Source organism: Monodelphis domestica, chromosome X (assembly GCF_027887165.1).
Source record: "Monodelphis domestica isolate mMonDom1 chromosome X, mMonDom1.pri, whole genome shotgun sequence".
Taxonomy (NCBI): domain Eukaryota; kingdom Metazoa; phylum Chordata; class Mammalia; order Didelphimorphia; family Didelphidae; genus Monodelphis; species Monodelphis domestica.
In genome coordinates, this window is record NC_077235.1 from 1,327,830 (window position 1) to 1,340,590 (window position 12,761).

Genomic DNA, 12,761 nt, shown 5'->3' on the forward strand with positions numbered 1-12,761 from the left:
ATCGGCATGAAATGGGAGCCCAGAGCTGCTGCACCCCAAGTGGCATTCTTCCTGATTAGGAAGTGAGACCAGAGGGAGAACATCAGAGGCAACCTGGAAAACGAGAGCAAAGGTTGAGCCACCTGGGAACCCCAAGAATCTAGAATGGGCTCCAGAACAAGCCTTCAAGCTGCATCTTGGGAGGGACGAGGAGAGTGGCAAGCCTCGAGCTCGGTTTGGGAAAGCGAGGACAGTTGAAAATCCTGAACAAGGGGGAAGCCCCCAGAATGCCGATTGTGGGCAAAGCAGGACCAGGACCTACTGCCAACAGCGGTATAGCAACACACTTTGGAATTGCCAAGAAATAGATGTGAGCCGATGTGTGCACAGACAGAGAGAGAGAGCCACAGGAGCTTCTAGAACGCCAGAGAAATCGGCAGTAAAGCCATTTCCCTCAGTAAGCACCTACTGTGTGCCAGGTGCTGGGCTGAGCCCTGGAGGGATGGCTATCACAAGAGGCAAAGGGCAGTCAGTCCCTGCCCTCAGCAGCTCCCACAACCTGCAGTCCCTTGGGTGTCAATTGGCAAGAAGCATAGAGAGAAGGGCCTAGCAGCCAGAGCTGATGAGTCGTCTGGGCGGGAAGAGGCAAAAAGCAACCTGAAGAGGGAGGACAGTTGAGGTGCCCTGGGCCAAGAGCTTGCAAAGGAGACTGAGGAAGAAAAGCAGAGTGAGCAGGAGCAGAAGGCCTGCTGAGAAAAGGCAACTAAGGCATCGTAGGCAGTGGCCAGGTGGAATGGTGACATCAGAAGTCCCATTGCAGCGAGAAGAAAGGAAGTGGAGGCCCTTGTGGGCTGCAGACACAGGCTGCTCAAGGGGCCTATCCCAGAGGGGGTAGGAGATGGAGGGCGATGGTGGGGATGGGAGGGTTTTCTGAGGTGGTCAGCCAGCAGAAAAGGAGAGCAGAGGGTGGTCTGCATCGGGGGCAACCTGCTGGAGCAGACAGGAAGCAGTGGCTTCTTCGTCTGTGTCTGTGGAGAGAGGGGCGAGCCTCGGGAAGGGGCACCTCTCTCGAGCCATACGGGTGGAGGAGGGCAGAGGTGTGAGATGAGGAGAGGGAGAGAAGAGCGAGCTCATGGCAAATGGCTTCACTTGTATTGGCCAGTGGAGGTGGGGTCAGAGAAGGCAGGAAAGCCTGGGGAGCTTCGAGGAAGGGGGGAAATGGGAGAGGGTCATGTAGGGTGGTGAAAAGGAACCCTTTTTCTTTTTCATCGAATCTTCAGTATTCAGCATGGTGGCCCGTGCACTGTAGGCACTTCACCAACCATAGCTGGCTGACTGACTGGCCATCCGGCTGTTTCTTACTTTTCAGACTATGAGTGGGGTGGAAGCTACCGCAGACCCTACCCACTTAGCTTCCTGGCCGGCTTCTCCTGAGTAGGGCAAATGAGCAAGTTTGATGAGCAGATCTTGGCACTTCTCCAGGCCCTTATCACCTAATTAGAGTGACGCCTGCAGAGGGAAGCCAGTAGAGGCCCAGAATGAAGATCCTGGGCTTGCCGAGGTCCTCCTGGAGCCCCAGGTGACTTCCTGGGTCACTGACACATGACCTTAGAGTAGAAGGGGGAAGAAGGCTCCAGCTGAATACCTCGTTAATGGGACAGGAGGGAGATGGCAGGAAGAGAGGCCCCAAAGCCCAGCTGCTGGCTGACAGGCAGGAAACAATAAGGCTCCGTCCCATATCCCAGAAAGCTTTGCTATGGGCTTTCCCTATTCCAAACCTATAAAGCCAGGAGCACAGTAGGGACTCTATCGATTAACTGAAGAAAGAGAGGTTGAGGGGTGCATCTTGAATCCCGCACTGAGGCCGAGGTATTCCCTCTCTCCACGGGCCTGCTCCCTTTGGCACTGTTGCTTGGTGACTGCCTGCCGTTTGCAGAGAGCTGCTCATCTGAGCCCCTTCTGACATCTGGCCGCCATATTCCGTTGACCCCCTGGAGCACCCCAGAGTTTCTGCTCTCATTCCAGGGTATAGGACAGTAGTCTGGGTCTCCTCCCCCAGTGGACGGACTGGAGGCTCCAAGAGCGGGAGCTTGGCCAGGCCTTCTCCAGCCTCCCGTGTCCACTGGTGCCCAGCAGGCATGTAAAGTCTTTCTAAGCCAGGCTGCCTGGCAATGGCAACCCCAGCTTAGCGCCATGCTAATGTCATCACTGCCCCTGCTGGAGGGGGCTTCTCTGCTGCCACCTAGTGCCCCTCCGATGAGACAGAAGCCCTTCAGTCTGGTGCTAAAGACCCCCTGCAATGTGGCTCTGAGCTAACTTTCCAGGCCTTTCTGACGACCAGACTTCTCCGACTCCTATCTTAGAAAGCACGGCTCCCCTTTCCTCCTCCCTCCTCCCCTTCCACCCTTCTGCCCCTTCCTCATTTGCCCACCTTCCTCCCTGCCCCCCGCCTGTGCTCATGTTCTCTTCCTCCTCACGTGACCTGGGGGCTCTTCCTTGCGCATAGGTTGGAGGCTCCCAGGAGAATGTACTGGAGTCCCCTTCTTCCATTCTGCACCCTCGGCTCCGGTTCCATGTTTCCAAGGAACCATCCTGGCTTGGAGGTACCAGCTGGCTCTTCTTCACCCCTGAGCCGTGGGCAGAATGTTCTCATTTGAAGCCAGCCCCTCGGTTGTCTTTTCCATTGGGGCCTGGCTAGCACCAGAGCAGGCCCATGGCAGGAGCTCAATTGCTTCCTGCCAGCCTGCCTGCTGGGCTGGATTCTTGGAGAGGCCAAAGCCGAAGCAGGGGCCCAGCAGGGAAGAACCAGGCGACGGTCCCGAATGGCCCTTCTGAACTTGGTACTTGTACAGGGGGGCCATCTGCTAAGTCCGGGCTAGATCGAGCTGGAGCCCTGGCTCGGAGGAGAAGGTTGCATGCACATTGATGGTCAGCCAGCCACGCCCTGCTAAATCCTGAGAGCAGCATCCATTTCTAGAGGACGCAGTAGGGAGCTCGTACACCACCCCTGGGAGCTGGTGCTGAAAGCACGAGCTGAGTGTGATCCAACAGCCCAGACTATGGCGGATGGATACAGATGAGATGCAATGAATGATGTGAGCTCTCCCCCACCCGCCCCCCCCAACCTACAGCTCTGGCTCGTTTTGCCCTCAGTGGGGCCCTGGGACATCTCAGGAAATAGCTCGTGTCTAGGACTCCAAGGATGTGGGCAGCAGATCCTCAGCTCCTGTAGAAGCATGCGAGGTGCCAGGGCAGACTTTCAGACACTGCCCATACCCAGCAAATACAAAGGCCTTGCTTGGAGGAGGAGCTTACGGACAACTGAGGTGGCCGAAGTTTCCCTCTGTCCGTGACCTTCCCCCAGACTCCTGGCACCCCACTGTGGTTGGGTCTGCCTTCCCTGGAGAAGAAGTGAGCTTGCTAGAGAAGCACCCCCTACCTACTGCTCGGGCCACCATTTACACCTCAGCAGCTGTCTACCAATTGGGGCTTGATTTATCGTTTTGTGGAATGGACAAAATGATCATGACAGCCATTCACCTTCATGTGTGCCAGCTGTGTGCGATGTGCATGCTTCTGGATACATTTCAGAGAGCCGGTGATAGATGGTGGTCAGTGCCACCGTGACGTCTGGCACTCCTCCAAAGAAGGAAACTGCACTTGGCCCTTACAACATGCCACACCACAGCGTCGAGTGCCGTCTCTAAAACAAGCCGTGCAGCAGTTGGAATCACGTGAGAAAGGAGCAGCAGTCTAGTGTAAGGCCAACGCCAAACAATGGGACCTAGGAAGAGAACCGATGCCCACCCATTGGGAACCACAGTCCTCAAGTGTGGTTGTGGGGTCTTACCGTGCCCAAAGAAATGATCTCGGCTGCAGCTGAGAAGCAGGGGAAGATTTCCGTGAACCGAAGCCAAAGGAAGCAGGCAGAGACAAGGAAACGGGAGCACTACATTGATGACAACAATGTGAGAATGCCCACCCCAAGCCAACTAAGCTGGATTGCTTGTGCCTGGAGAAGGCACCCGTCCCCACCTCTTTGTAGAGGGGACACCTTGGACGTGGCACACTTTGGGATCCCCCCCCCCCCTTTGTTGTGAAGGATGATTCTTTGGGAAGAGCATGAGGCCTGCATGCACTGGGAAGCAGAGGAAAGAAGATACTGCCAAAGCCCACTAAACCAAAGAGGACTGCAGTGAAGAGAGTGGAAAGGAATGAAGAGATTCCAGACTCCATGGGGCCCTCCCCAAATCTGGGCCCCAAGATCTCCCAGATTCCTGATGAGAAAAGGCTGCCAACCCAACTACAATTAAGAGAGGCAATTATGTGCCCATCAGGAGGACTCCCCGGAGCCACGAACACCCAGCCAAGCTGAGCCATGCCAAAATGAATGGGGGCTCCCCTGGGACAAAGCAGCATCCAGGGGCAGATGACTCCAAAGTCATAGGGATTCTGGGAGAACAAAGAAAGGGAAAACCCAGAAAATGACTCTCCCTCTCCTGTGAAGAATGATAACCCTTTCTCTGGAAAATTACTGGAGAATAGATTGGTTTATGCAAATGAGATGCCAATAACTCCCTGATCCTATTCTGACAACAGGACAGGGGGAGGAAACTGAGGCTCAGAGAGAAGTGATTTGCCCAGGATCCCAGAGCTCACAAAAGTATTCCAATCTTTTGGTCTTTTCTTAGCCTTTGTCCCAACTTTTTAAAGCTCAAACTCATGCTTCCAAGGGGAGCTTTACAGGGGAGCCTGGAAAGTGGTATGGTCAACCTTCTGTGCCACTCATGTGCTAGCCAGGTGGCCTGAGGCGGAGGGCAATTGAGTCCCAAGGAATGTCAATTGATCCCCTCCTGAATTCTGGGGCCTGCATGTGGGTATCCCTTTCCCATGCTCTTCCTGGCTTGTGGGCCCGAGGGGACAGGCTAGGGAAGCACCAACTCGTACCCCAAGCCTCTGCCCCCCAGCCACCTCCTGAACCTGTGGGTGTCCCTGGTCACCTTCCTGTCCTGTTCATTCATGCCTCAGAAGCAGAGCTGTTTGCCGGCAAATTTGGCCACTGGGTTAGATGCCATCTATGCAGAGTGGAGTCTGTGGGAGCCAGATGGCATCAGCAGCAGGCTTGAAGAGAGTTCAAGTGATAGGAACGGGCAATTGCAGAGCCAAGTGGGGGAACATTGGCAGCACAGAGAGCTGAGAAAGGAGCAGCCTCGACCCTTCCCTCTCCTCTGACTCTCTGCTCAGGCCTTTGGCATTTCTGGCCTTCTCTTCTCCCATTCACACCAAGCCCTCCTGCTGGGTCTTTCTTCGAACCCAGAATCTGAAGTGTTGGAGGTGAGGATACACGAGGTGGCACGCCAGAGCCGAGAGAGACTCCCGCCAGAACGGGAAATCTTAACCTGTCCCTCCCCTCCCCCCGAGGCTCAGGAATGGATTTCAGTGGGGGCAAGAATTGGGCTTTTCTTAAAACCGTTTGGCCACCTCCTGATTTCCTCAAGCCCAGGTACAGTCTTTCTCTTTCCCTGGGCTCTTCGACAGACTTGGCCAAAGGTGAAGAAGCCTCCCATTGAGGAGGCCTGCTTTGCTTTAGAGAGGAGGATGACACCCCCCCCCCCCACATCATACCGGAAGTTGCGCCAGGCAACGCTACAAGGCCGCTTGCCCATTAGCCTTTCCCAGTCAGTCCCTGGGAGCCCAGAGAGCTGTGTGGAGGAGCCGAAGCTCCGCCTGCCTGGGAGAGAGGCTTAATTAGAGTGAATTCCTGTCACTTTCAATAAAAACCCAAGATAGAAAGGACGAGGCTCTGGCTTCCGACGGTAATCAAGTTAAGTAGATATTTATTTATCCTTTTATTAGACAAATCAGTTAGAACCGAATGCTCAGAATCGCTCATTTTCCATGTGAGCTCCCAGATGGCAGAGGAGGCTCCCTGATCACCAGGGCCTTGGCTCACTCCTCGAGCATGGAAAGTGCCCAAGGGCTGCCCCAGGCCTGGCCCTTTGCTTCTCTCTCTGGGCTAAGGGAAGAAGCATGGATGGGTCACCCACTCCAGGCCACACGCAGAGCTGAGAACTTTACAGATACCACCATCCCATCTGATCCTCTCAACAAGCCCATGTTCTAGCTCGGGAAACTGAGGCAAAGTGACTTGTTACGTGGTGGTAAAGAACAGGAACTAGGTTAATACTCACCACTTAGGGAATGGTCAGAAACAATGAAGGCGAGGGAAACTGAGACACCCACAAAGGCACAAAGTGCAGTCAGCAGAGATGGCGTCCTCAATGTCACTGGGACGAGCGACCGCCCCAAAACAGGGGAAAGCAGGATGACCACATTTGGCTCCCAAGAAGAGACAGGGCCAGTTGGGGAGACAGGGAAGGGAGCACTGGGGATGACTGAAGATTTAGGGGACAAGGAGTGAAGGAAAAACAAGAAAGAAGAAAGAGGATCCAGTTGGTCTTGAGAGGAGGGACCAGCAGCCTGTGAAGTCCAACAGGAGCAGGTGCAGGCAGCTGAGGTGGGGGGCGGGGCAGGAGCCAGTAACATGGTGGCAGGGTGACTGGGCATCGTGTTGATGCCACCCAGGTTTGGGTCCTCACTGCCAGAGGGGGCCTTCTCCTTGCTTCTCAGCTGGCAATACAGCAGTGGAGGTGACTTCTCCCCTACTGCATCTAACAGGGTTCTCTTGCCAAGTGTGCCCATGGGTGGTGACAGCTGCTGGAAATATTGAGAGAGCACCTGGCTTTGCTTTTGTCCTATGGAAAACAAAGGTAACGCATTCCATGCCACCCCACCCACATCCCGCTTCAGCAGCAGCAACTTTGCCACATGAAGTTGCCCTAAGGAATAATCACGACAGGGACCCGAGGGAGGGGAGGGTCAGGTGAGACCGTGGGGTCCACGAAGCAGCCTGCCACACTGCCCCAGGCACCTGGATACCTGCGGATGGAGAAGAGAAGGCTGGGGCAGGCGGATGGCGGGCTATGAGCTGCAGCAGGCAGGCCAGAGGCTAGATGGTGGGAAGCTCTTGCCCAGAAGGTTGTGAATGGCCACAGTGGGCAGTCGTCCTTCCCTTTCTCCCTCTGCGGCCAGAGAAAACCTGAGGCCATGAGGCCAGAAAGAGGCTGGCATGGTCATCTTGTCCATCCCCGTGCCGGTGCCCCTGGGCTGGCTTTCCGAGAATTCCCCACATCCTCAGGCAAGCCTATTCCGTGGGCTGCTTTCTTCATCTCTCCCCATCTGGAGCTTCACCCTTCGGGCTGACCTCCTTCCTCACTCGAGTGGATTTCTTTACATTCTGTCTGGACTTCTGCAGGGGAGTGGCTGCTCTGTCTCTCCCAACAGGAGGGTGCATTGGAAAGAGAAATAGGTTAGAATCAGGGGACCAGGGTTCAAATCCTGTTTCCTCTTGTGTCAAGTCAGAGGTCATTTTTCGGAAGCCCCTTCTTCTCCTGTACAAGTGCCTGGAGGCCAGACAGTCCAGGAGGAGCCACACCCAATCCCCTGACAAGTCTTGAGATGCCCACCACCCACTCCCAGGATACCCTGCAGTGACACATTGGGTTGGCTCTGAGGTGACCTCTGCCACTGGGCCTTGGGTGCCTTGACTATAGTGGAGGGATTGGATTTGGGCATCAGGCCATCATTTTTAGAGGAAGACCCCAGTGGAGAAATCTTGGCCTTGCTTCACGCCATGGGCAGGCCTGGTGAAGGTGGCCCAAAGGGAGGCTCCAGCACCTGAGGTGCAAGTTGGGTGCATTTTGGGGGTGGTCGCCTGCCTGGGTCCTGACTTTGGCTCCCAGCCAAGAGAGTGGGGCCTAGCCAGAAACACTCATCTGTTCACACCTCCTGGTGGAGGGAGGCCAGGCCTGGCTTGCTTTCCTCCCTCCTTGGAGGCAAGCCCAGCCAGCAGAGCCAAGCTGACCCAGGCTTGTTGCTTCCCAGACACCCTGGGGTCACCCCTCCAATTCTTCCACCAGATGGCCTGGAGTTGGCGCCTGTAGGGTAAAGAGTCGTCGAGGCTCCCAGGCCTGGGGAAAGGAGAGAATCCAGGCACGGGTTCCAGGGTGGAGGCGAGAAGGGAGGTGCTTATCAGGAGGAAGGGAAAGGAGGGAAGGAGGGGGGCTGAGGAGGTTGTGGCCTCTCTGCAGGAGCTGTGGAACAGCCCCCTTCTGGCCTCCCAGCCCTGCTTCCCCCACAGAACACCTCATAGTCAAAGATGCAGCCACAGGAGTAGGGAGGGAATTGGTTTACAGGGAGGGCAAAAACAGACTTCCTGGTTTGCCAGAACTGCCTGGCTGTGAAAAATCTGTGAGGCGACTTCCCCACCCCCTCAGCTTTAGAGCTAAGGAGGAGTCAGCATAGCTGCCTCTGAATCTCAGCTCAGCTACTTACCATGTGACCTTAGATAAGTGCATCTCTGGGCCTCAGTTTCCCCATCTGCAAACATGAGTGGGACTTCTACCTTGAAATCCTCTGCTAACCCTTTGAATGTGAATGCACATCTTGGTGGGGCCTGGCACAGCTTTCCAGAGCTCAGGATGCTCTCAACACCAGGAGGAGGCAGCAGCTAGGGAAGGCTCTTGTGCCAATGTGGCCAATGGGAAGTTCCTTACAGGAAGCGGCTGCCTCCTTTCAGTTGGGCCGGACTCCTAGTAGGTGCACTCTGGACATCTCTGCACAACTGAATCGTATTGCAAGTGGCCGGTCTGTTCTGTGTAGGGATTAAACCTGTTCTTGGAAGCCCCAGGGAGATGCCATGGAGAGAGCAGGAAGTTCATCACTGAGCTGGAAGCACCCCCTCGCCCTAGAGCAGCAGTGACAGTGCTGATGACAGGGACCAAGCAAGGCCTAGACATCTGAGTAGAAATGACCTCTCCACAAGCTTGCAGGCAGGCATTATTCTGCCCACTTTAGGGCCGAGCATGCCCAAGACCCCAGAGAGGGCAAGTGACATGCCCACACTGCCATAGCCCCATGCAGAAGGCCCAGAAGCAAGATCCATCTCGAGGTTCCAGGGCTGGTCCTCTGGCTGCTGCCTCCTGTAAACCTTAAAATTTCTTAGACTTATAAATGTTGGAAATTTCACCATTGGGAAATTTCATACTTGGAAAATTTCTTAGTGATAGTGTATTGGAATGTGAACCCCATTGGCATGGGAGGTTCCTCCTCCTCCCTTCTTAAGATTACTTTACGACAGAAACCTTTTGCTGAACAATGGAAAGGGCTTTGACCTATGCTTAAGCACAGAACAGGAATTTCTTTGAGTCATGATTGATTTTAGAATTGATACAATGGAGATACTTGGAATGACAGAACCAGGTCTTGGAAATTGCAATCTCCACCCTACTCAGTCCTAACAGGATTTAGGAAGGGCTGCAGCATAGATCAAAATTTAATTATTCCAATCTCTATCCTACTCAGGGTAACAGGATTTAGGAAGGGCTGTAGCAAAAGATCAAGATTTAATTATTTGAGAATATGACCTTCAACAGACATGTGCAAAGCCACAGACCTCTGGGCGGTCCTGGGTTAAGCTAGAGCCACCATTGGCACAGGGAAGACATGGACAGTGATTGGTAGATGTGAGAACTGAGGGGAGGGAACCTGGATGGTTTCCTTAAAGATAGAGGGGTCTGAGGACTGGGGGGGTGTTTGGAGAGTTTTGGCTCTGAGTGGTTGGAGAGGTGCTCTGAGAAGCTTGCTCTGAAGGAAGCTGGAGGTGGAGGCCCCTGAGACTGTTTCTCCATTTTAGTCACGTGAGTAATAGGGACTGATCTCTTTTCTTTGCCCCAGCTATCTAAGGGCTTGGGCCTTTTGGCCCAGCCTAAACAGAGGGGGTATTTAAGCCCTATTCCCTTCTCTCCCCTTTCTCTCTCTCTCTTTCTCTCTCTCTATCTCTAATTCCTTTCTTCCTCCTGTCTGTAATTAAACTCTATAAAAGGCTGACGGCTGACTTGAGTTTTCATTTAGGAATTACATAGCTGAATTCCTTGGCGACCTTAAATTAATATATATATCAGTCTTTTAAAGTGATTTCCTTGTCACACTCCCACTGCCCAGGGGTCGTTGGCAAGGACCACGGTGGCCTGGACAAGAAAGCGAACACTGCCATAGTGTAAACCCCTCCCCCTGCACCGATCTCCTTCTATTAGTGTGGGACCAGTGGGGATGAAGGCAAGACTTCATCCTGAGAGCCCAAGGTCTGAGGGCCGGACGCCACGGTCAAGCCTTCTCCTCCCAGGTTTCCAGCCTGAGAGAGGCCAGAATGGACCTTGCCTGACAGTTTGCAGCATGAAGACCAGACCGCGGGCCCTAATTCTTCCCTCCCTACAAAAATGCTCTGGTCCCGAAGGGCTCACTAGGCTCTGCTTCCTCCACTGTTCTCAGTCACTTCTCCGGTTCACCCTACCTTCCTCTTGGCAAGGGAAACTCACTCTCTCTGGCCCAGTCTCTGTCTCTGTCACTCTCGCTTTCTTGGCCCTCTGTGGGCAAAGGATTGGGCAACGGAGGGAGGTAGAGGTGACCGGGGAAAATTATTCACTGTCTGTCTCTGTACCCTTAGTGCCTGGCGCCGGGTCTGGCACATAGCAGGCGCTTACCAAAGGCTTGTTGATGGCCCAAATGGCCCAGCTTTCTCGAACTGACCATTGGGCTTTCCTTTTTCAGCAGAACCCCTCTCCCCCATGAGGCTCAGAAAAACAACCTTTTCAAAGCGGGATGGACTGGATTGGATTTCTAAGGAAAGAAGGGAGGAGGAGGAGAAATCAAAAATGGAGACCTTAGAAAAGTGGTGAGAGGGCACAGCATTTCAGCACTCTGATCTCACACACCTGGACATTTAGGCCCAACAATGCCAAGAGAGGAAGACTTGGGGTTTATTTCATGTTTTCAAAAAGAAAACAGCATGGCGTCAAAGCAGCCCAGTGACGATCCTGGGACCAAAGCTCCCTACCTGAGTGCGGAAGCACACAGAGACAGATGATCAGGCAGAAGGCCTGAGCTTAGGCCATTGGGTTATTGGCTCACCCAAGAAAGACAAGGAAGTGAGGCAGCAGGGCATAAGGCACGCACCCGCATGCACACAGAGTCCTTGGTTTTCTACAAGTGTGGCCATTCCAGGAGGCTTTGAAAGAGGAGTCCAAGATGGCGCCTGGATCAGCGGGAAAGAGGAAGATTCTGGGCTTGGGAAGAATGAACTATAATGAGAGAGGCCTTGGATTCTGCACCCCCCAGCCCCATAGGAGCTGGCCCTGAAAGCCAGGGAGGGAGGCATGAACTATTCGCCTCACTCGCCAGATGGAGACGCTGGACACAAACCTGGTCAGACAGCAGGGCAACAAAGTCACCCCCCAATACAAGCCCAGTCTTGCTTGGGTCATTTGGGGTTAGGCCAGGGGAAACCAGTTTTGCAGAAACTAGCTCTCCTATCTCGTGGGGCAGGACTCAAAGAACTGGGCGACTGAAGCAGAAAAGGTCTTCTCCCCCTGCCACGACACAGCATGGTGGGGCCTCTCCCTAGAGGACAGCACGCCTCTCCTCTCTGGGGAGGGAAAGGCCAAAGGCAGCGGGCTCTCAAAAGACCGTCCTGCCAGCTGAACCCAGCCGGATGAGTGAGCTAGTGAGGAACGCCCAGAGGCTGGGCAAATGGGAGCAGGCTGCAGCAAGGTGGTTTGATCGGGTAGAGGAACTCCTCAGAGGGAGCACAAGGAGGGGCTCTAGAGATGGGCCAGAGCGCCTCAGCTAAAGGAAGGTGATGGGAATGGTGGGAGTGCCTCTGGGCCATTGGCGTTGGGACAAAGTCCTGGGGCGCCCTGATCACATGGAGGGGATCTTTCTGGGATGCCGTCTGGCCTGAGTTCCAGAGTGTGATGGAGAGAGTTGCTTGTGTGGAAGGGACCTGGCTTCTCCAGAGACCTGGCTGCAGATAGCACGTGCACACACATGCACAGAAACCCAAAGATGAGGCTGCCTTTGGGAAGAGAAGGTGGGGCTAGCGCTCATTTCTGGTGCCGTCCAGGAAGACTGGCCATAGGACGAGCACCTTCCTGTCCTCCTGGGGCCCAGAATTCTTCTCCAGACCCTGCGGAGGTAGAGCACTGAAAGGAAAAGGGACTTGGGTCAGGTGTGGGTACAACTAAAAGCCAGCAAGGGCAGATGCTGAGCAGGAGCCTCAGGAAGCCAGGCCAACGTGACCTGGCCCTGGAAGTGCTCATGCCTGGCTCTCGGCCCGCTGGTGGCTGGAGCACACATGTGTGCCCTCCGTTTCCCTGCACCCCATGGGCAGGCTCTGGGGGACCTCGGCACCTCATTTGCTGTTGGGGAGAGGGATGGGGGAGATGGAGGCACCAAGGTGCAGTCTGAGAAAGACTCAGCTAGCAGATGTGGGCACCAGGGGGTCTTTAGGCCCACTTCTGTGCCTCATTGGGGGTGGCAGCCTGAGGACTAAGAGCTTACCTGGCCATGTTTCCTGGCCTTCCTGGGTTTGAGCTACCAGCCTCCCGAGCTCAAGGAGCTCTCTGCACCGAATAGCAAATGGCCAAAGGGGCAGAGGGGGATCCAGCAGGAGATGGAGCCCGAGGGGGCTCCGAGTAGCATGGCCGTCTTCCTGGAATTCTCAGGAGCTTGCCAGGGCTGTGTTAACTGGCTGGGAGGAGGCAGTTCTTGCTGGGATGGGTTCTGGGCTGAATTCCAGGGTAAGACAGACAGACAGAAGTGGAGGAAGTTAAGAAGGAAGGAAGGAGAGAGGAAGGCAGGGACAGAATGCTGACAAGGCTGCAGTT